Here is a 21456-nt window from a genome sequence, read left to right on the forward strand (position 1 = left end):
GTGGGGTCACAAATGCCTGTATAATAAATTTATCCACTGTTCACTACCATGCCTCCATTAGCATATGTTCCCTCTCTCTCTCTCGCTTTCTCTCTCTCTCTCTCTCACACACACATACGCACATGCACACACACACACACACACACACACACACACACACATACATACAGAGAGAGAGAGAGAGAGAATAGTATTTTTCTTTGATTACCAGTTGTGGCATATCTATCCTATTCTTTACACTACTAAAGTAGCTCTGAATCTCAGAATTATAGTTCCAAATAAGGGTACAGTGATATTTCTGATTGCTTGTGTCTCCTGGCAGCCCACGTTTCCATGACCATCTGTCATAATGCCAAGGTTGCAATGATAGCAATTAACAGCATGTTTTATCCCCTGCCTTCAGTTCAGCTAAAAGCCAACATCTTTAATAGCAATTAGATAATCTATTTTACTTGTTGCATTTGTTCCGATTGGCTAGCAAGGAAAGGATAGCAAGTATCTTGAAGCAAACACTTAGTTTTACAAGAACTCTAAACCTGAGTCAGTAAAGAAACTATGAACTCACCAAGTTGGGACTATTTTTGAGTGCTATTTACATATTTAGAATCACCCCTTTCTCTCTCTCTCTCTCTCTCTTTTTTTTAAATAGAGAAAATAGATTCCAGGAAAAAGTCTCTGTCTGATTAGAGGTGTGAGTAGTATATTAGTTAGGTTCTACAAAGAAATAGAACCAGTATGGCCAGGCGCGGTGGCTCATGCCTGTAATCCCAGCACTTTGGGAGGCTGAGGCGGGCGGATCACGAGGTCATGAGATTGAGACCACCCTGGCTAACAGGGTGAAACCCCGTCTCTGCTAAAAAAAATACAAAAAAATTAGCCGGGTGTGGTGGCGGGCGCCTGTAGTCCTGGCTACTCGGGAGGTTGAGGCAGGAGAATGGTGTGAACCCTGGAGGCTGAGCTTGCAGTGAGCAGAGATCGCACCCCTGCGCTCCAGCCTAGGCTACACAGCGAGACTCGCTCTCAAAAAAAAAAAAAAAAAAAAAAAAAAAAAAAGGTATTGGCTCACTCATTTGTAAAGGCGGAGAAGTTTCACTATCTGTTGGTTGCAAGCTGAAGACTCAGGAATGCTGGGGGGTAGCACAGTTTGAAAGCCTGAGAGTAAGAGAACCAATGGTATAGATTCTAGATATGAAAGACCGAGAACCAGAAGCACTGGGGACAATAGAAGAATGATGTTCAAGTGCAAGTGGTCAGGTAAGGCAGGGTTACTTCCATCTTCTTTATCTATTCAGTTCATCAATGGATTTGATGATGCCAACACATTGGGGAGGGCCATCTGTTTTAGTAAGTCCACCAATTCAAATGCTAATCTCTTCTGGAAACACTCTTACAGGCACACCCAGAAATAATGTTTAACTAGCTGTCCGGACATCTCTTGGCCCAGTCAAGTGGAGGCATACAAACCATCACAGGTAGGAATGCCAAATAGAGGAGTCAGGATGAGGGAGGACTAAATACATTCTTCATAAGGAAGAAGTGGTGAAACTGGCGAGGAACACACACAAGGAGGGAGAAGGCAGCCAGAAAAGGTATAGGAGATAGGGTAAATGGAAAGGCGATGGTGCTAATAGCTGCAAAGGAAAGGGGAGGTGACATCTGCTACTGAGAAAATCAGGGGAAAGATTAGGAATTTTTGGCATGCAGTATGCAGTGTAACCACCTTTTCTTCCTCTCCATAATCAGCAAAGTATATATGTGTCATCAATCCTTGGGAAGATGGGAGTGTGAGTGTGTGTGTCTGGATGTGAGAACTTCCGAACCTAGACCTGAGGAATTTGGATTGTAGTTGGGTGAGAGATCCATATTACTATATGGGCAGAACTCTAGCCTTTGACAACTTGCCTGGAGGGACTCTGAAAGTATGAGTCTCATCCAACATTGACAAGAAAAGGAACTAAGAGATATTCATGTTGGTGGCAGCAGAGTCCTCAGCCCACAGCTCAGCAAAACCTTCATCTCTGCTACATTCTACTATTTTATTAAACCTAATATATCTAGAGCTGGTAAACAAAAAAGAGGCTGGAAATATTACTTTTGCTTCTGGGAGCTCGAAATCAGACATGACTTCTCTGACCAACCAGGCAGGAGGTGAAGGAAGAGATTTGTGCTTTCAGAGACCCTCAAATTGGCATGAACTTCTCTGTCTACTCCCACAATATACAATATACATATGCAGCTGTAATGCCCTGTCTATCCAAACATACTTATTTTCTCAGACCATATTCAAAGTCTCTTCCCCATAAAGAATGTCTTAGACACTAAGCTCTCACCAGGCTTTCAGTTCTCCGAGCAGCTACAGAACTGATGGTTGTTAGAAAACCCATCCGACTCTCATGGGACTGACACTCTTTTGTGTCTCTCTCTGTCCTAACTTCAGTCTAACCTCCCAGCCTTGTTTTCGATAACTACACTGCATGCAGGTAAGACTTCTTTTTTCTAAATGATATACCCCCAAAAGAGGAAGTCTACTTTTATCTTTGTCTTTACAAAGATTCTCTCAATCGTTTGTTTTGAATAATGAATTAATGTTTGAGTAAGACACATTTGTCTAAAATAACCTCAAGTAACATGAATTGTGCATGTTTGCAGAGGTTTATAGAGGCCATGTGACAGAATCAGTAACAAATGAGGCAAAGACCTTTAACATAGATTCAGTGATTATTCATGGCAAGTTGGCAATTGCACATGTTGGATGTCATTGTAAACGAGTCTTTTAAAGATCACTCCAAAGGCAATACAGCAAATTCTGGGAAGATGACATTGATGAGATGGCTTTTGCATCTCCTTAAATCACCACTAAAATCAGAACTGGAGTGTCAAAACCAAAAACCTACTGATAATATCTATCTAAAATAACTACATAATCAATGTAGCTTCTAAACCCCAAAATCATTCTGATACTATCAGATCTGAAAGTGTTTGAAAGTGATGTGTTGAGGACAACATGACATCACTTTCAGGTCTGTATAGTGTTAGCATCTGGAAGGGGAAACACAAAAGGGTGAAACAGGTTCTCTGATGGCCCTAAAAGCAGAAGAGCCAAATCTCCATTGGGTATTCAATGGAAGGCAGAGGGAAGAATTTGGGAGCAGCATCTTTATCTGCTGGGGTTTTGTACACTCTCATATGCATGGCACTGCAGATATCCCCAAGAAGGTCTAGAGGGGCTGGAATAGCCTGAGTTCAGTAAGCTTTCAAAAGGGTCTACCTGAGCTCCATTCTAGAACAAACTCCCACATAGGTGGGAAACTGCAGGAAATAGAATCCAAATTAAGCTGGATAGAGACAATAGGACGAAAGAAAGAAGATAAAAGTGGGAGAGCTCAGAAAACACAAGGCTGTATTAGGAAACAACAGAAGAGAATGCTCTAGTACTATGAAGCTAGAAAATCTGTTTTGACTCACTTCTTCCTCCCAAGAGCTCAAGAAAATTAATTTCACATAAGAATAGGCAACAAAAAAGGATCAAGTTTGAGTCCCATACAAAGGTATTAATAAACAAGATTGAGAATGAAATCTCTATTAGCAATCTACTACCAATAAAACACCATAAAAATTCCTACAAAACAGATGGAAACTGTAGCCTAAAACTCTGAAATGAACCAAAAGAAATTAGTGAAATTATGGGGAGATGAAAGAAAAACATAAATCAGAAAAATAAAAAGTTAGTAATGAGGTTATAGAATTCAAGAAATAATTGGCAATAAAAATGTCATTTCAGAAATAAAGATGAAACTGGAAAAACACACAAGCGAATACATACAGCAGACAATGCCTTATGAAATAAAAGTGAAAAGGAATAAAATTTTAAATATCAAAACAAGTGAGAGATGAGATTTAAAAATATTTCAAAGTGGCAGAAATAGAAGATAAGTAAAGAACACACACACGCGCATATTGTATATAATAAGAGTTCACAGAGAAGAAAAAGCAGAGTGAATCAAAATAACATTTTAAAGCAGCTTTCCTAAAATTAAAAATGAACAATGAAAGATTGAAAACACATACTGAAAAAGAACACTGTATAGTACTTGAGAAAAATGACCCAAAATGACCAATGCTAAAACATCCTAGAACATATTCTGGGCTCTGAGGCAAAAGGAGTAAGTCACTTAAAAAAGGAAAGAAAATCCGATTGTCGTCAGACTTTTTGACAGCAACGCTTTATGCCAGGAGACAATGGAGTGACATTTTTAAGATACTCAAGGAAGGAAAATATGAGCCATATATTATAAATCTAGCCAAACTTACTTTCAAGTGTAAAGACTGCAGACAAACTGCTATCAACAAGCAAGAACTTAGGAAATATTGTTCCCAGGAGCCTTTCCCGAGCAAACTACCAGAGAATGAAAATGACTAGAGAGACACTAACAGGAGGCCTGGGGGTAAGCATTAAGTATATACCTGCCTGTGGAACTAAGTATAAATAATGGTTATAAGGGAGAAAGTATAGGCTATAACACCTATATGCCCTGAAACTGTAGGAACAATGCATGTATTTTTAAAAAGGAGGTAAAGGATAGAGCATATGAAAAGTATATTAAGCTTATGAGGTCTTTATAGTTATTAACTATAAGTTAATAAATGAGTAAAAGGATCTTGTTTCAAATTAGTTGCTGGGATATAAAAAGGTGAGGAAGATGTTTCTAGCAAATTTCAGTATTATTCATAGTACCAAATTGTATGTTGGCAGTGGGGGAGACAAGAAGTATTATACAAAGGTATACAGAAGGTAATTAGGACAAAAGTACAAACCTTCCTAAGTGCTCCACTCCCTCCCCTGAAAAAACGCCTTAAAAAGATAGAAATACATAAAATAAATTACATTTTAAAAAACCAGTTGCCTAAAACATAGTATACTTATAATACTAGATAATATGACACAGCAGAGGACAAATATAACAACCATATCAATAAATGTCAGGGCTTAATTCACCTGTTTAAAAAATCTAGCTTCTCTAACAAAACAAATTCTATACTCTTCTATCAACAAGAGATACAGCAAACTAAGACTAAGAGAGATAGACAGGTCAAAAATAAAGTAAAATTTTAAAAAGAAAAAGAAAAAGAAAAGAATATATATCAGCCTAATGAAAATAAAATAAATCAAAGATCAGATGGTTGTAGATGTGTGGTGTTATTTCTGAGGCCTCTGTTCTTTTCCACTGGTCTATATATCTGTTTTGGTACTACTACCATGCTGTTTTGGTTACTGTAGCCTTATAGTATAGTTTGAAGTCAGGTAACATGATGCCTCCAGCTTTGTTCTTTTGCTTAGGATTGTCTTGGCTATATGGGCTCTTTTTTGGTCCCATATGAAATTTAAAGTAGTTTTTTTCTAATTCTGGGAGGAAAGTCAATGGTAGCTCGATGGGAATAGCTTTGAATCTATCAATTTCTTTGGGCAGTATGGCCATTTTCACAATATTGATTCTTCCCATCCATGAGCATGTAATGTTTTTCCATTTGTTTGTGTCCTCTCTTATTTCCTTGAGCAGTGGTTTGTAGTTATCCTTGAAGAGGTTCTTTGCATCCCTTGCAAGTTGTATTCCTAGGTGTTTTATTCTCTTTGTAGCATTTGTGAATGGGAGTTCACTCATGATTTGACGCTCTATTATTGGTGTATAGGAATGCTTGTGATTTTTGCATCTTGATTTTGTATTCTGAGACTTTGCTGAAGTTGCTTATCAGCTTAAGAAAATTTGGGGCTGAGAAGATGGGGTTTTCTAAATATACAATCATGGCATCTGCAAAGACAATTTGACTTCCTCTTTTCCTAATTGAATACCCTTTATTTCTTTCTCTTGCCTGATGGCCCTGGCCAGAACTTCCAATACTATGTTGAATAGGAATGGTGAGAGAGAGCATCCTTGTCTTGTGCTGGTTTTCAAAGGGAATGCTTTCAGCTTTTGTCCACTCAGTATGATATTGGCTGTGGGTTTGTCATAAATAGCAAATTTGATACAAACAGGCAATGGGGAAATAATTTCCTATTTAATAAATGGTGTTGGGAAAACTGGCTAGCCATGTGCAGAAAATGGAAACTGGACCCCTTCCTTATACCTTATACAAAAATTAACTCAAGATGGATTAAAGACTTAAACGTAAGGCCTAAAACCCTAAAAACCCTAGTAGAAAACCTAGCCAATACCATTCAGAACATAAACAAGGGCAAAGATTTCATGACTAAAACACCAAAAGCAATGGCAACAAATGCCAAAATTGACCAATGGGATCTAATTAAACTAAAGCGCTTCTGCACAGCAAAAGAAACTATCATCAGAGTGAACAGGCAACCTACAGAATGGGAGAATATTTTTGCAATCTATCCATTTGACAAAGGGCTAATATTGAGAATCTACAAGGAACTTAAACAAATTTACAAGAAAAAAACAACCCCATCAAAAAGTGGGCAAAGGATATGAACAGATACTTCTCAAAAGAAGACATTTATATGGCCAAGAAACATGGAAAAAAAGCTCATTATCACTGGTCATTAGAGAAATGCGAATCAAAACCACAATGAGATACCATCTCATGCCTGTTAGAATGGTGATCATTAAAAAGTCAGGAAACAACAGATGCTGGAGAGGATGTGGAGAAATAGGAACGCTTTTACACTGTTGGTGAGAGTGTAAATTAATTAAACCGTGGTAGAAGACAGGGTGGCAATTCCTCAAGGATCTAGAACCAGAATTACCATTTGACCCATCAATCCCATTACTGAGTATATATCCAAAGGATTTTAAACCATTCTACTATAAAGACCCATGCACACATATGTTTATTGTAGCACTATTCACAATAGCAAAGACGTGGAACCAACCCAAATGCCCATCAATGATAGACTGGATAAAGAAAATGTGGCATGTATACACCATGGAATACTATGCAACCATAAAAAGGATGACTTCATGTCCCTTGCAGGGACATGGATGAAGCTGGAAACCATCATTCTCAGCAAACCAACACAACAAGAGAAAACGAAACACCACATGTTCTCGCTTATAAGTGGGAGTTGAACAATGAGAACATGTGGACACAGGCAGGGGAACATCACACTCAGGAGCTTGTCAGGGGGTGCGGGGCTAGGGGAGGGATAGCATTAGGAGAAACACCTAATGTAGGTGATAGGTTGATGGACGCAACAAACTACCATGGCACGTGTATACCTATGTAACAAACCTGCGTGTTCTGCACATGTATCCCAGAACTTAAAGTATAAAATAAAATAAATCAAATAATGTTTTGGATTTTTCTGTTATTTTGTTATTTTTATAACAAAAAAACCCACACCCATTTGCAGTCAACTTGCATTTCCCTCCAACCCCCTAGTCCTAAGCAACCACGAATCTTTTTGTTTCTATGGATTTGCCTATTCTGCATGATTCATAACAACAGAAGCATATAATGTGAGCTCTTTGGTGACTGCCTTCTTTCACTTAGCATAATGCTTCCAAGGTTTATCCATGTTATAGTATGTATTAATATGGCAGTCCTTTTTATTGGCAAATAATATTCCACTGTGTGGTTAATTCATTTCATTCATTGGTTGTACAATTCTGTGAATATACTAAAAACATTACGTTCCATATGTTAACTGGGTGCATTATATCTTAGTGAAGCTGTTACCAAAAAAATAGATAGATAAAATGAATCAAGATTCATAATCTGAGAAAAGGTAGAATTTAGATAGGATGACTAACTTGTTCAGTTTGCCTGGGACATTCCTGGTTTTAGCACTGAAAATTCCCACTACAAGAAATGATAGAAGGAATTAAATTCATAGTGGTATCTAACATATCTAACTCAAGCAAAGGCACATAAAGTGGACAATATCTAATAATATTTAGAAGGCCTAAACCAGATAATCAATAAAATAAGTTTCCAAACTTTAATAACTCAGAATAAAAGTTATTTTCTAGTGTGCATAGAACATCCATGAATTTATGTTTATTTTAGGACATAGATGCATGTCTACATACACAAATACACCCTCTGTAAATTCCATCAAATAGAAGTAATAAAAATTTATGATGATATTCGAAAAAAATAGAAATATATAAAAATTTTTAAAGGTGTGTCTCTACCAACGTATTTAGCAACACAGTTACTAAACAAATATTGAGGAAAGAAAAACAAAATTATAAAATTATTTGAAAAAGCTAATAATGATGAAAATATAACACAAAAAAATCTATGGAATAAAGCCAAAGCATTTTCTAGAGAAAAATAGCATGAAATTCCTACACCAATATAGTTTTTAAAATAAAAAATATAAAACACCTAATTCAGAAAAGCTAGTCAAACTGCAAGAAAGTAAACTAAAAGAAAGTATTAAGAAGGCATTAATAAAGATAGAAATTAATTAAATAGAAGGCAGAAAAAATAGAACTAATAAATAATCCCAAAGTGGTACTTTGAAAAAAAAATTAAATAAATAAAATAAGTCACTAGAAACCACAAATCAAAATCTAAAATGAGGAAAATATAGACATATAAAACTTAAAATAAGGTATAAATAACTATTAAAAGAAAAAATCTTAAAAGACTGCTTTCTATTTGAAAAGCCCAAGAAATTGATACTTTTTAAAGAAAATTAGAACTTGGTAAAACTGAACTCAGTAGAGACAGAAAGTCCAAACAGACCAATTGCTGTCTGTTCTAGAGGAGTTGTAGGAGAGACTGGGTTATCAGCTGTCAAATATGTTGTTCAGGGAAGTTGTTTTTGTTTCTGAGGAGTCTCGTGTCACTTTGTTGCCAGTCTGGAGTACAGTGGTGCCATCTGGGCTCACTGCAACCTCTGCCTCCCCAGTTCAAGAGATTCTCCTGCCTCAGCCTCCCAAGTAGCTGGGACTACAGGTGCGCACTGCCACACCCAGCTAATTTTTGTATTTTTAGTAGAGACAAGGTTTCACCATGTTGTCCAGGATGGTCTCGATCCCCTGACCTTGTGATCTGCCTGCCTCAGCCTCCCAAAGTACTGGGATTACAGGCCTGAGCCACAGCGCCCGGCCAGGGAAGTTTTATACTGGCTAGAAAGTTAAGGACTAAAAGTCTTTAAAAAAAAAATTCTAGCATAATAATTATTTTATCCATGGAATAATTGGCCAAAAGCCAAAAATAGCAATATTTTTGTTGTCTCCTATCCATTTTGTCTTCCCTCCAAAGAGTCTCATTCTGACCTTCACCTAGACTTTCCTGGATCCATCCTAGGACATTTCACAAATAGAATGTGTTTCATAAATTCCTATAATTCTGGAAATGATTGCAGACTTTAGACATTTCTCTCCTATGTATTGGAACATGTATATCCTATGACACATCACCTCAAAGTCTTTAAAGATGATAGTGTATGACAAATTATGATCTCATGAATCAAAAAAAAGGATAATATTTTTCTTCCCAGGAATTGTATGGTAACAGAGATCTTTAATGCCTTCATTGCTAAAGACAGAAGCACAGAGTTTTAGAATTTGAACAGCTCAGTGTCCTCATCAAAGACGTGGGGAAAAAACATTGTGAATTGTCGTAGCAAGTAGACAGTGCGAGTCAGGAAGGAAACCTAGGTTTCAGCTCTGGATCTCCTTCTCAGAAACTGTGTCATCTTGTGAAAAGATCAGCTCTGCCAGAGAACAGGAAAAGGACAGGAAGACACACACACACACACACACACACACACACACACGCATTATGTTAGAAATGAGAAGTCCTTCCAGTATGGAGAGAGAACAGGAGATGTTGTGGAGACTTGCTAGGTGGTTTGGGGTCAGCCTGTGAAAAATATTGAATGTCTCATGAAGAATTTGACCTTAGTCTGGTTTAAAATGTGTTTTCACTGAAGATTCTCTAGCAAACTAATAGCATGATCAAAGTAGCATTTGATAAAAAGAAAAAGGACACTTCCGAAGTGGGGTTCAGATTTTCTTTGACAAAGACTAGGACCTAAGAGATCAAATAGGAAGCTCTAGCCCAGGTGAGGGGTGATGAGGTCCTGACTTAGGACAGGGACCGTATCAATACATGTTTGGTTGTGAGAACGTGTAGATGATGGAGTGATTGCCTGGAGGAGACAAGAGCCAGGGAACAGTTACACACTACTCTGAGATTGTCAGTCTAGATTTTCAGGAGTATTTTAGGAAGGAAGTAGAGTATGCTGGTTAAGAACATAATGTTGGCATAAAACTTACTCTCATTTGACTCCTGAATCTGCTGTTTAATAAATACACAAAATTAGGAAGCTGCATCTCCCCTTATAATCTCCATTTCTTCATCTATAAAATGGTAATGACAATAACAGAAACTTCATAGGATTACTTAGCGGACTCTGTAAGAAAATTCATAAAGGAATTTAGCAAAATAATCAGTACATGGAAAATGGTCAATAAGAATTATATATAATTATTAATTACTAGATAACATATGGAGGATATAAAGTAAAATGGGTTCGAAGGTAACATTTTCTAGAAGTCAATTTTTCTTAGGCAAAACCAGAAAGTTTTTTAGTTTTGTTTTTTTCAATTAAAACAGTGTTTCAGTTGCTCCCCTGGCATGACTAAACCAAGGTTCTGAATGTTGTAAGAACTGTTTCCGTCTTTGTTTCTGCTTTTCTCTTTGTGCAAGTTTTGTCTTCTTGGAAGGTTTTGTCTTCATGGTGAGGAGCAGGGTTACAAGTAGTCTGTGGCTGTGTACACCAACTAAGGGCAGGTTCCCTGGAGCACCATTTAAGATTTTCCAGGTAAAGATTCTCCTCAGTCCCTTGTGTCCAGGCATTCACTCCTGGCACAATCAGTTGCATCCAGTGGGTGGAGAGTGTAATCAAATCCTCATTCTTTCTCATGGTTGGAGTGGTGGAAGAAACATTACAAAAATAATGAGTCTACTTGGATACCTGTGGACTTTGCAGAGCTGACTTTACAATTTTGCGTAAGTGGTGGATATACCTCCTCTGTCTATTCTTTCTTTGTTGGGCATAGGAACTGAAAAATGAGCCCCCCTTCCCCACCCCACCACCTTGACTCTCACTGTACTCCCATTTTAGGCTCAGGTGGCCAGATGACATCCTAGATACTTGGGCATCGGGGGGCTGCAGTGGTTCAGGCATGCCATCTGCCTGGGCCAGCCACCCTGCTACCACTTGAGATTCTGGGCAGAGCTGTGAATGAACACATTTCAAATGCTATCAATATTTTATGAATTTCCATCCACTTACTTTAATGGGGAACTGTAAAAGCATTTAACCATATTACACCCCAGCTCTCAGGCACTGCATTATTCCAACAGAGCTGTTTTATTAGAGTCAACCACCAGGGTAGTCAAGATGCCTTTGTGACCCCTTCCCCCTTAATCTGTCCATCTGCATATATGTAACTCTGTTTGTCTGTCTACCAACCTATCTCCAATGTATGTATATTGAGCAAATAAAACTAACCGATAGCAAAAGGGGCATAATCTTGGTAATGCATCTGTACATGCAGCAACACGTGTGTGCACACATCCATACACACATGCTAATACACTAAGAATTGCTTCATCTCTTAGAGTCACTTAACTGCACTCATGTTTTAAAAGGACTTTCTGGCTTTGTGGACTTCCCTTGGGTTCTCATCTAGAGCAATAGCTTCCTTGTCTTCTGAAAAAACATGTTCGGGGACACATCTTACCTGAAGTTTAGATATCTGAAATTAATGCTTGTCCAGGCATTGAAGTCAGATGAACGTGGGCTTCACAGCTCTGTTCCACCATTTACCTTTATGATCTTGGGTACATCATTTGACCTCATGGAGCCACCTCTGTAAAAGGGGGATTTCATACCTTTCAGGGAGTAAGAAAGATTAAATGAGAGAATATATGAAAATGCTTCCCAAGGTACCTGCACAGCAAGGTTCCATGATGCTTTTCTCTACCCACTTTCTAGGTATCTAGAACTTTTGGCTAGAACATGCAGCTCTTCCTGTCCTGACCTACTGGAAATAGTTTCTGCCTGTACCATACACCCAAGCAGTGCTTCCCTCCCATCACAGCTTGTCCTTTTCCCCAAACCCCATACTGCAGCTAGGTCACCTCCTTCAGGACTTCCCCCAATCCTCATCTCCTCTGGGAAATCTCCCTCAGTCCCTCCAGCTCCCAGGCCCTTCTCTGAGCTTCCTCGTCACCACCCACTCTCTCTCTGCATGGCCGCATTTATCTCACCCTGTTGTAATTATCTTTCCCCTTATGGATGACAAATTTTTTTTTTTTTTTTTTTTGATAGGGTCTTGCTCTGTCACCTGGGCTGGAGAGCAGTGGTGTCATCATGGCTCACTGCAGCCTTGACCTCCTGGGCTCAAGTGATCCTTCCACCTCAGCCTCCTGAGTAGCTGGTACCACAGGTGTGCATCACCATACCCAGCTAATTTTTGTATTTTTTATAGAGATGAGGTCTCCCTATGTTGCCCAGGCTGATCTGTAACTCCTGGGCTCAAGTGATCCTTTTACCTCAGCATCCCAAAGTGCTGTGATTACAGGTATGAACTACTACAACTGGCCTGGGTAGAGTTCAGATCTTATTTCTTGACACAATTAACAATGCCCTTCAGGATCTGAGCTCTGCCAACCTCATCTCTGAAGGTTTATTCTAACCACCATCCCCTTCTTTGTCTATATCACATCCAGCCACCATTCTGTTCAGCACTTTGTGTCCCACAGGGTTCTAACCACGGTATAGGCAATAACTCATTTAATCCTTATGCCAACCTTATAAAATAGGGACTATTGTGATCCCTATTGTACAAATGAGGAGCCTGAGGCTCAGGGAAGGTAGAAAACTTACACAAGGTTCTCAATTAGTAAGGGACAAAGCTCAGGTCTGAACTATGGTAGCCTCATTCTGAGCCTGCACTCAGCAGCACTATATACCATTCCCCATTTACATCTACTCTATACCATGGCTCCAACAAAACTGACCTCCACGCAGCTCCTCTTGTCCATGCCGTGTTTGATCTCAGTTCCCTGCCTTTGTACATTCTAGCCCTTCTTTCTGGAATGCCCTCTGCCTTCCCTACTTATCTTCCACTTGTCCTTTATGAGTCAGAACGCCTTCCTCAATGCCCTGTGTTCACTTGGAACAAGGCACTTCTCATAGTATATCAGGACCTATTTACTTGCCTTCCTGCCCATTAGACTGGAGGCTTCTTGAGGTAGTGGCTATGACTTACTCATGTTGAATCCCTGGTACCTAATGTAGTTCTTGGTCCTTTAGGGGAAAATTAGTACCAGTTTGTTGAATGTGGCATTCCTAAGATCTGAAAAGCCTTTCCCAAAATTGTCATCTTTTTTAACCCTGACTTCTATATATATATGGTACATGTAAATCTCTATCTTCGATAAGATGATTATCTACATGCACAACTAAGATGCCAAATCAAATTAAATCACTGTTAGATCTACTGTAAAAGTAATGTATTTCTGTCTGAATTGTTTAAAGATTGACCAGGTGAGTCCTGGGACTTCAAAGCCAAGATGGTGCTTCTACAAAGTGTTCTGGGTAAGGGTTTGGTATTTCATCGCTAATCTCCTCTGGAACTCACTGAAGAGGAAACAATGCTTATATGGAAAATGGTAAAATGGGGGAACAGAAGTACAGATTTTATGACTAAGAGTATCTGGGCCCACTTTCCAAATGACCAATCATCTTTGCTAAGAGATGCTGGTATACAAGGCCTGTGATCACAAACTTAAGTATTCTATATTCCACTGAATCTAAATGGTAGGGTCTGCAGAACAGACTCTGAGTCTACTTACTCAGACAGGCTCTGGGACAAGGACTGTCATTCAGCAGGATGGTAGTCACTAGTGGGGAGGCAGCATGGGCTCACATATGCTTCATCATCAAAGCAGTGACCCTGCCCACTAGTTAAATGAAGCCCAGTGAATATCAGGCTTTGCTATCCAGACCAGCAATTTCTCTTCTGGAGGGTGTGTGTGTGTGTGTGTGTGTGTGTGTGTGTGTGTGTGTATGTGTGTGTGTACACACGTATGAAGTGAAATATTCTTTTCAGGTTGAAATACCAGACAGATAGTAGAAAGTTTCTTCTTCTCCCACTTGAATGCATTTAAAGTGACTCTTAAGAGTAAAGAATGCCAGAGCAATGGGTCTGAGACAAAATTCCTTGATGGACAGTATTAAATGTTAAGGTGGGAAAATCAAGCTAAGATATCAAAGGGCAGAATCAGAAGACATATAGTCTTGGAATAAAATGGTAGCTGGTGAGTAATGAAGAGAAAGGTCTTTGGATTTTCTACAATCAGCAGTGAAATTTGCCTTATCATCTTTCAAACCAGTAGATCAAGGTCATTAGCAAGTATAGGGCTGACGGGCACTCCAGGAAAGTAATGGTATTCTGAGTTGATGGGTGAGGGGGACCTTGGCTGGAGCTGATCTGCCTCTCGTTGGCCCCTGTTCTCATCTATCTCAGTGGGTCTGGCGTGCCATCTGGGTGGGATATCTAAGCTTTCTTCCCCTCTGCAGTTCCCTAAGCTGCTCTATCCTTAGCACAAGAGTGAAGATTATTTCTGACAAAGAAATAAAATCAGCTGCCAAGCCCTATCAGGCACCTGTGTTCTTTCCCTCCTTATTTCCAGCAAAACTATTCTCCTGTGCAGACAGCAAACATTTCAGCCTCATGACAAACCCCTGTCACTCCGACGCCCTGTGTCTCACTGTTGACATGATAACCGAGTATGTGAGACAGACAGTGTTTGTCTGAAGCTGGAGGCTTTGTAGTGGAATCACAAGACTGAGATGAAGGAGGCAGGTTAGGGCTGGGAAAGTTGGGAAGCTGGGGCCCTGGGGAGATCTAGCCTCTTCTGTCCATCTCCTGCTTACCAGGCTGTTGCAGCAGCAACAAGCGTTCTTGGTCTAGAAGAACCCCATTCCGTTGTTCAAAGAGTTTCAAGGTAAAAAGTTTCATCTCCAGGCCTAAGGGTTTTCAGTAAAACATCTGGTTCAACTCACTTGAACACAGATTTCCTGAGAAGATCCTACTTGGTGTCATGCAAAAGTGTTTGATGCTGAGAGGCTGCAAAGAGGAAGAAAAAGGAGAAAAAGAAAAAGAATTATAATGGCAGCTCCCATTGAGCAAACATTATGTGCCGGGTTCTGTGGTTACTACTGCACACGAATTTGCATTTAATCATCTTGGTAATACTATGAGTATGATATTAATAGCCCCATATTATAGATGAAGAAACTGAAGATCTGAGAGGGGAAATAGTTTGCTAAGCTCCCGCCAGCGATGAGTAATAGATCTGGAACTCCTATTTAGGTTTCTTTGGTTCCAGCACGTCTACTGTTAACATTTATGTTCTATTTTCTCCAATGAGTCCAGCAGGCTGGAAAGTTATATATATGCCACCCTTATATATAGAGCCTATAATAAAACAAAGTCTTATTATAACCAAAAGGAAGAAGCACAATATATAGCATTGATAGGCTGGCTTTGAACTTCTTCCTTTCCTAATAGCTGTGTGAGACTATAAACTCCTCTGAACTTCAACATCCCTATTTATAACATGGAATAATATCTCTGTTGTGGAATTATGGTGAGGGTTGAAAACGATAATATATATAAGTATACATAGTTAAGAAGTGTGTGTCTCACTTCCGGCTAAGCCTTTTGATGCAAACTTGCTTGATCCTAATAACCTTGAGCAAGATACTATCATTATTATTCTTATTTTACAAGTTAAAAAACTGAGGCTTAAAGCGGACAAGTAGTTTGTCCAATGAAGTTAATAAATGGCTGTGTAGGAATTGAACTAAGTTCAGTCTGACTCCCAAAACCAATCCTAAGTGGACAAGTCAGGCTTCATTGATAGATAGAATGGCTTAAGATCTGTCTGAAGATTACTAAGGACTACACAATACACTCTTGCCATTCCAGGCTGTCTTCTTTGACAGGAGAAATGATTGAGGAACCTGTGTTATTTTGTTGACTTTGTAAGAACATTTTATTATACATAGGAGATTGTTTGGAAATTGTCCCTAATATTCTCTTTTGAATTATTGATGTATATCAATTGCATACACATTGAAAGAAAATAGAGCCCTCTTTTTGGCATCCATGAATGTTTCCATAGCTTATGCTTCAGAGTAGAGCAGGTTCAATTACCAAACATGTTTTTCTAAAAGAGGTAGATTAATACCAATTAACAGGTCGGGATAGGAGTTGAGACCTTAGCCAGTTCACCGAACGAGTTGTGATTTCATGTCATCTGACATATGCATAATTACACACACCAGGAAGCATCCACCAATGCACACATCACAATAAATGTGTGCTTAATTACAAGTCACCATGCATATATGCTTAATTACACATCCTGCTACCTGCAGGATTAATTACATGTCGTATTACATGCACACAATCAGAAGAGGTGACATTTGATGACATTAAAAGAGCTAGGAGAACATAAAGGAGCAATTTTTAAACAGTTGCATAATGTGTGTGCTTTTTTTTCTTTCCACAGAAGGCATCAGACATTAATTTCTAGTCAATCAATCAAGAAGCACTTATTGAACCAGCCCTGTCAATTTTACTTTTATAGTGTCTCTTGCATCGATCCTTTCCTTTCCATTTTCATGATCACTAATGTCATCTCTTGCCTGACAGACTAAGGTAATGGGAAGGACAATGCATTCAAATGTTCTCTCTCCTAACCCTGGGCCAGCACCTTGGTCTAAGGCACTATTATTCGCACCTGCATTACTGCAGAGGTCCCTAATAGATCCACTGGTTCCTCCTGGGTCTTAAACTCTCCACCACTCACTAGGCAATATTTTGACAACTCAGCTTTAGTCATCTCAATCTCATCTAAAACCCCTCAATGATTTTGCCTTTTTCTAGAACAAAGTCCAACATTCTGAAAATGAACTACAAGGCTTCATTTGTCTTGACCCCTGCCCACCCCCCACCCCGCCCCAGCCTTTTGTCATTCTCATCCTCCATCTCTAAGTTTCAGTGACCGTGCTTTCTCCCCATCCTTCCAGCAGACCATAACTCCTCCTACCTCAAGATCATTTCATACATATTGATCCTTCTGTCCAAAAAAAGTCCTCTTTTCACTCTATTTATCTAATTAAATCCTACCTAACCCTCAGATCTCAGCTGAAATATACCTTTCCCAGAAAATATTTCACTAGTGCTCCAGATCGAGTTAGTTCCTGCTTTTACACCCTGTACTTTACCTTCCTGAGAAATTATCACAATATACTGTTTAAAATTATCTATGCAGTGGTTTTTATTAATGTCTGCCTCAGTCATTTTAAGTTCCAGGAGGACAATGATTGGGTATATTTTATTTTCCAATATGCTTTTATTTCCTAGTAAAGTGCCTGGTACATAGTAACCTTATATATAGTAGGGTTGTCAGATTTAGCAAACAAAAATACAGGATGATCAATTTAATATGAATTTCAGATAAACAACAACAACAATTAAATTTTAATATAAGTATGTCCCATGCAATATTTAGAACATACTTGCCCCAAAAATTGTTTATTGTTTATCGGACATTCAAATTTAATTGAATATCCTATAGTTTATCTAATAATTCTACCTTTAGGCTCTTAATATTTGATGGTTAAATGAATAAATAAATTAATGGTTAAATGAAGGTTCAGGAGACCTTGGTTCTCCTTCAGTCCTGGTTTGTTTTACCCTCATCAGCCTCTTCACTTATCTCGACATAGACAATGAGGGTCATCGATGTATACCTAAGACTCCTATAATGCTGACAGGAAGTGATGGGAACCTATGTCAAAAGACAACTAATGATCCTGTCTTCCATTGTCATCTCCAGGCCAGCCCTTTGTTTCTAGAATTATCTGACTGGCTAAATTATTCCATTCTCCTTGTCAAAATTGTAACTCTCTCTCTCCCATGACCATAAAAATAACTTAAAGATTCCCTTTCTTTGCATGTTCTTCTAGGTCCTTTGTAATCTGAGACTGTTGTATTTTGGATCTAACAGGCAGGACTGGGGCTGATATTTAATATTAATATTTTAAAAAATCAAAATCAATGCAAAAATCCATGATGAACAAAATGCCAAAAGTTTAAATAAAAACAGAATCAGTATTACTGATTTTTCTTTTTGCCTCAGGCTTCAATATGCTTTGGCACAGCAATTTTTATTTAAACTTTTGATATTTTGCTTATCATGGGTTTACTCACATTGACTGTAATTTCTTAAAATATTGAATTAGTGTGTCATGTATGTTGATTACTGGGTATTTTGGCATCCCCTTCCATTTTGCTCCCAATGCAAGTGTCTCACGCACGCCACCCTAGTCCCAGCATCAGAGGAGCCAGCTTTTCAAAAAAATTTTATTTTATTTTATTTTAAGTTCCAGGATACATGTGCTGGACATGCAGGTTGGTTACACAGGTAAATGTGTGCCATGGATGTTTGCTGCACCTATCAACCCATCACCTAGGTATTAAGCCCCGCATGCAGCATGCCTTAGTTATTTATCCTGATGCTCTCCCACCCCCACCTCCCAAACAGGCTCCAGTGTGTGTTGTTCTCCTCCCTGTGTCCATGGGTTCTCTTTGTTCAGCTCCCACATATACACCATGGAATACTACGTAGCCATAAAAAGGAACAAAATCATGTCCTTTGCAGGGACATGGATTTAGCTGGAAGCCATTATCCTCATTAAACTAATGCAGGAACAGAAAACTTAACACCATATGTTCTTGCTTATAAGTGGGAGCCAGGCTTTAGAAGGGAAGATACAGTGGAGAGAGAGCTATGAGCCAGATATACAGGGTCCAAAGTGCCAAGCTGAGGGTTCAGAGTTTATCCAGTGGACAAAGGAGAATGAAGAGGTTTTGAGGAGGGGAGGAACAGATTGTGCTTTGAGTGTTAGAGAGCATTACTCTGGCTACTGGCTATGCTATAGAGAACCGGTTGGAAGGACTGTGACTGACAAGAAGACCATGGAGGGAGACCGGTGTAGTGAGCAGGGAGATAGAAACCACAGCCGGTGCGATGGAAATGGACTGACTTCACGTACTTGGAGGGAGTCGCTTTTCCTTCACCTTTACTTCTTGGCTCTTTTCTGCTGTCTCTTCTCTGTTGAGCTTAGCATGTCTTGTAGGAAAAGAGTAGGGAGGGAGAGAGAACAGTGGGCTGGCTTGTTAGCTTCAATAACTAGAATTCTGACTACATAGATGCTCCCTGATTTATTTGCAGACCTTCTGGGCATTTTCCCAGCCCCTACATAAATTAGTTCCCCAGAGACCAATACATCGAATATCATACTCATTGTTCCCTGCATATGTTCCCAGAGGTGGGCCAACAAATTCGCTTTCTGAAATGATCTGGAAAAGGACTGTGTTATTGACACTCTCTCCTGTCATATTTGTATTTCAAAAAGCTACGTGCTCAGGAATCCATCATTTCAATTAAAACTCATCTAGGCCTCCTATGAAAGATAAATATCAATATTGCAGAGTCCCCAACCCAGGAGGATTCACATTTGGCTTTCAGCTTGAAACCATCATGGACTTGCTGTGTGGCCTTGAATACACTGCATGGTTTTTCTGTGTTTCAAGCTTACCTTTAGGAGGGAGCTTGCAGTAGACAAATGGGCCTGAGCTATGGGATTTAAAGCATGATCTTGCTATTCACCAGTGCTGTGACCTTGGGCAAGTTGTTGAGCCATTCTGAACTACACATGCCTTCTCTTCCTGTCAAAGAATGAGAATGATGCCCTTCCTTGCAGGGTGGTGATGAGGATAGAAGGCATTGATACCTGGCAAGTGCTTAAAACTTAGCAGGTATTCAATGAATGTTACCTCTCCCCTCCCTGCTATGGTTAATAGAATTGGGTAATTTTTTTTAAGTGCCAAAAATAGTGAAATGTCATTTTTTTCTTCAGCTGGTAAAATCTAAGTGAAATTGCATGCCAATATATACAAATACAATGAATAATTTTGGAGTAATTTTACAGTTTTGTATACAGAATGCCAAAATTCAGTATGACAGTGCATTTCAGTGAGGTGGAGTCATTCAAGCTAATTGTAGTGCCATGTAGGAAAATGTTTGTGTTTGTCTTAGTAATGTTTTGTAATGGCGTAGTTAAAAATAATAGTTTGTGGCCAGGTGCGATGGCTCATACCTATAATTCCAGCACTTTGGGAGGCCGAAGCAGGCAGATCGCCTGAGCTCAGGAGTTCGAGACCACCCTGGGCAATGTCGTAAAATCTCATCTCTATTAAAATACAAAAAAATTAGCCGAGTGTGGTGGCACATGCCTGTAGTCCCAGCTAGTTGGGAGACTGAGGCAGGAAAATAGCTTGAACCTGGGAGATGGAGATTTCAGTGAGCTGAGATCACGCCACTGCACTCCAGTTTGGGCTATAGAGTGAGAGTCGGTCTCAAAAATAAATAAATAAATAAAACAAACTAATAATAGTTTGCCATTAATGATCTGTTTTGATAAATTCAGAGATGTAGTATTCAATCACTGTGTATTATGTTCTTAAATTTAGGTTATAAGAATAGGTATACATATTAAGCCATTGTTATTTCTTGGTTATTCAACCTCATTATCCCTTTAATGTTTGTTTGTTTATTTATTTATTTTTTGATTTGGTGTCTTGCTCTGTCGCCAGGCTGCTGGAGTGCAGTGGTGCAATCTTGGCTCGCTGCAATCTCTGCCTCTCGGGTTCGAGTGATTCTCCTGCCTCAGCCTCCCAAGTAGCTGGAACTACAGATGCACACCATCACATCCAGCTAATTTTTATATTTTTAGTAGAGACGGGCTTTCACCATGTTGGCTAGGATGGTCTCATTTTTAAGTTGGGGCTCAAGTCAAAATAAATGCAGTACCAAACCATAGTGCATACAACATTTAGCTGGAGGATTTTTCCACCTGCTGTGAGATGGAACCCATGGCTGCTTCCTAGGTGTGGTGTAAACACTAAATAAGAAATATATGAAAAGAACTTAGCTTCATGTCCAATACAGAGCAAAGATTCAGTGACTAGTTATTGTGACTATCATCATTGTAGTAATAATGAATAAATAAAGTGTTTTCTTTATTCTTTTCAAATATTTTCTGATTTTTTATTGAAAAGTTTCTTTCAACAATGTAAATGGATCTCAGTTTTAATATTGTGGCCTTGTAAAGTGATGTCTGCTCTAGTTTCTCTTCAAAAAAATGTCATAGAATAATTTTTAGATACAGATTAAACAAATGAATGAAATCACTTATCTTATTAGAAATGTACTTTTCCATAGCAAAATGACGTTCTCAAGACTCCTGGATTCTGTAAAAAGTTCGTCAGTTTACCCGAAGTACCAAGCAAGATCTTCAATCAAGATCACTTTCCACTATTCTCTCAA

This window comes from Macaca fascicularis, chromosome 15, assembly GCF_037993035.2.
Source record: "Macaca fascicularis isolate 582-1 chromosome 15, T2T-MFA8v1.1".
Classification (NCBI taxonomy): domain Eukaryota; kingdom Metazoa; phylum Chordata; class Mammalia; order Primates; family Cercopithecidae; genus Macaca; species Macaca fascicularis.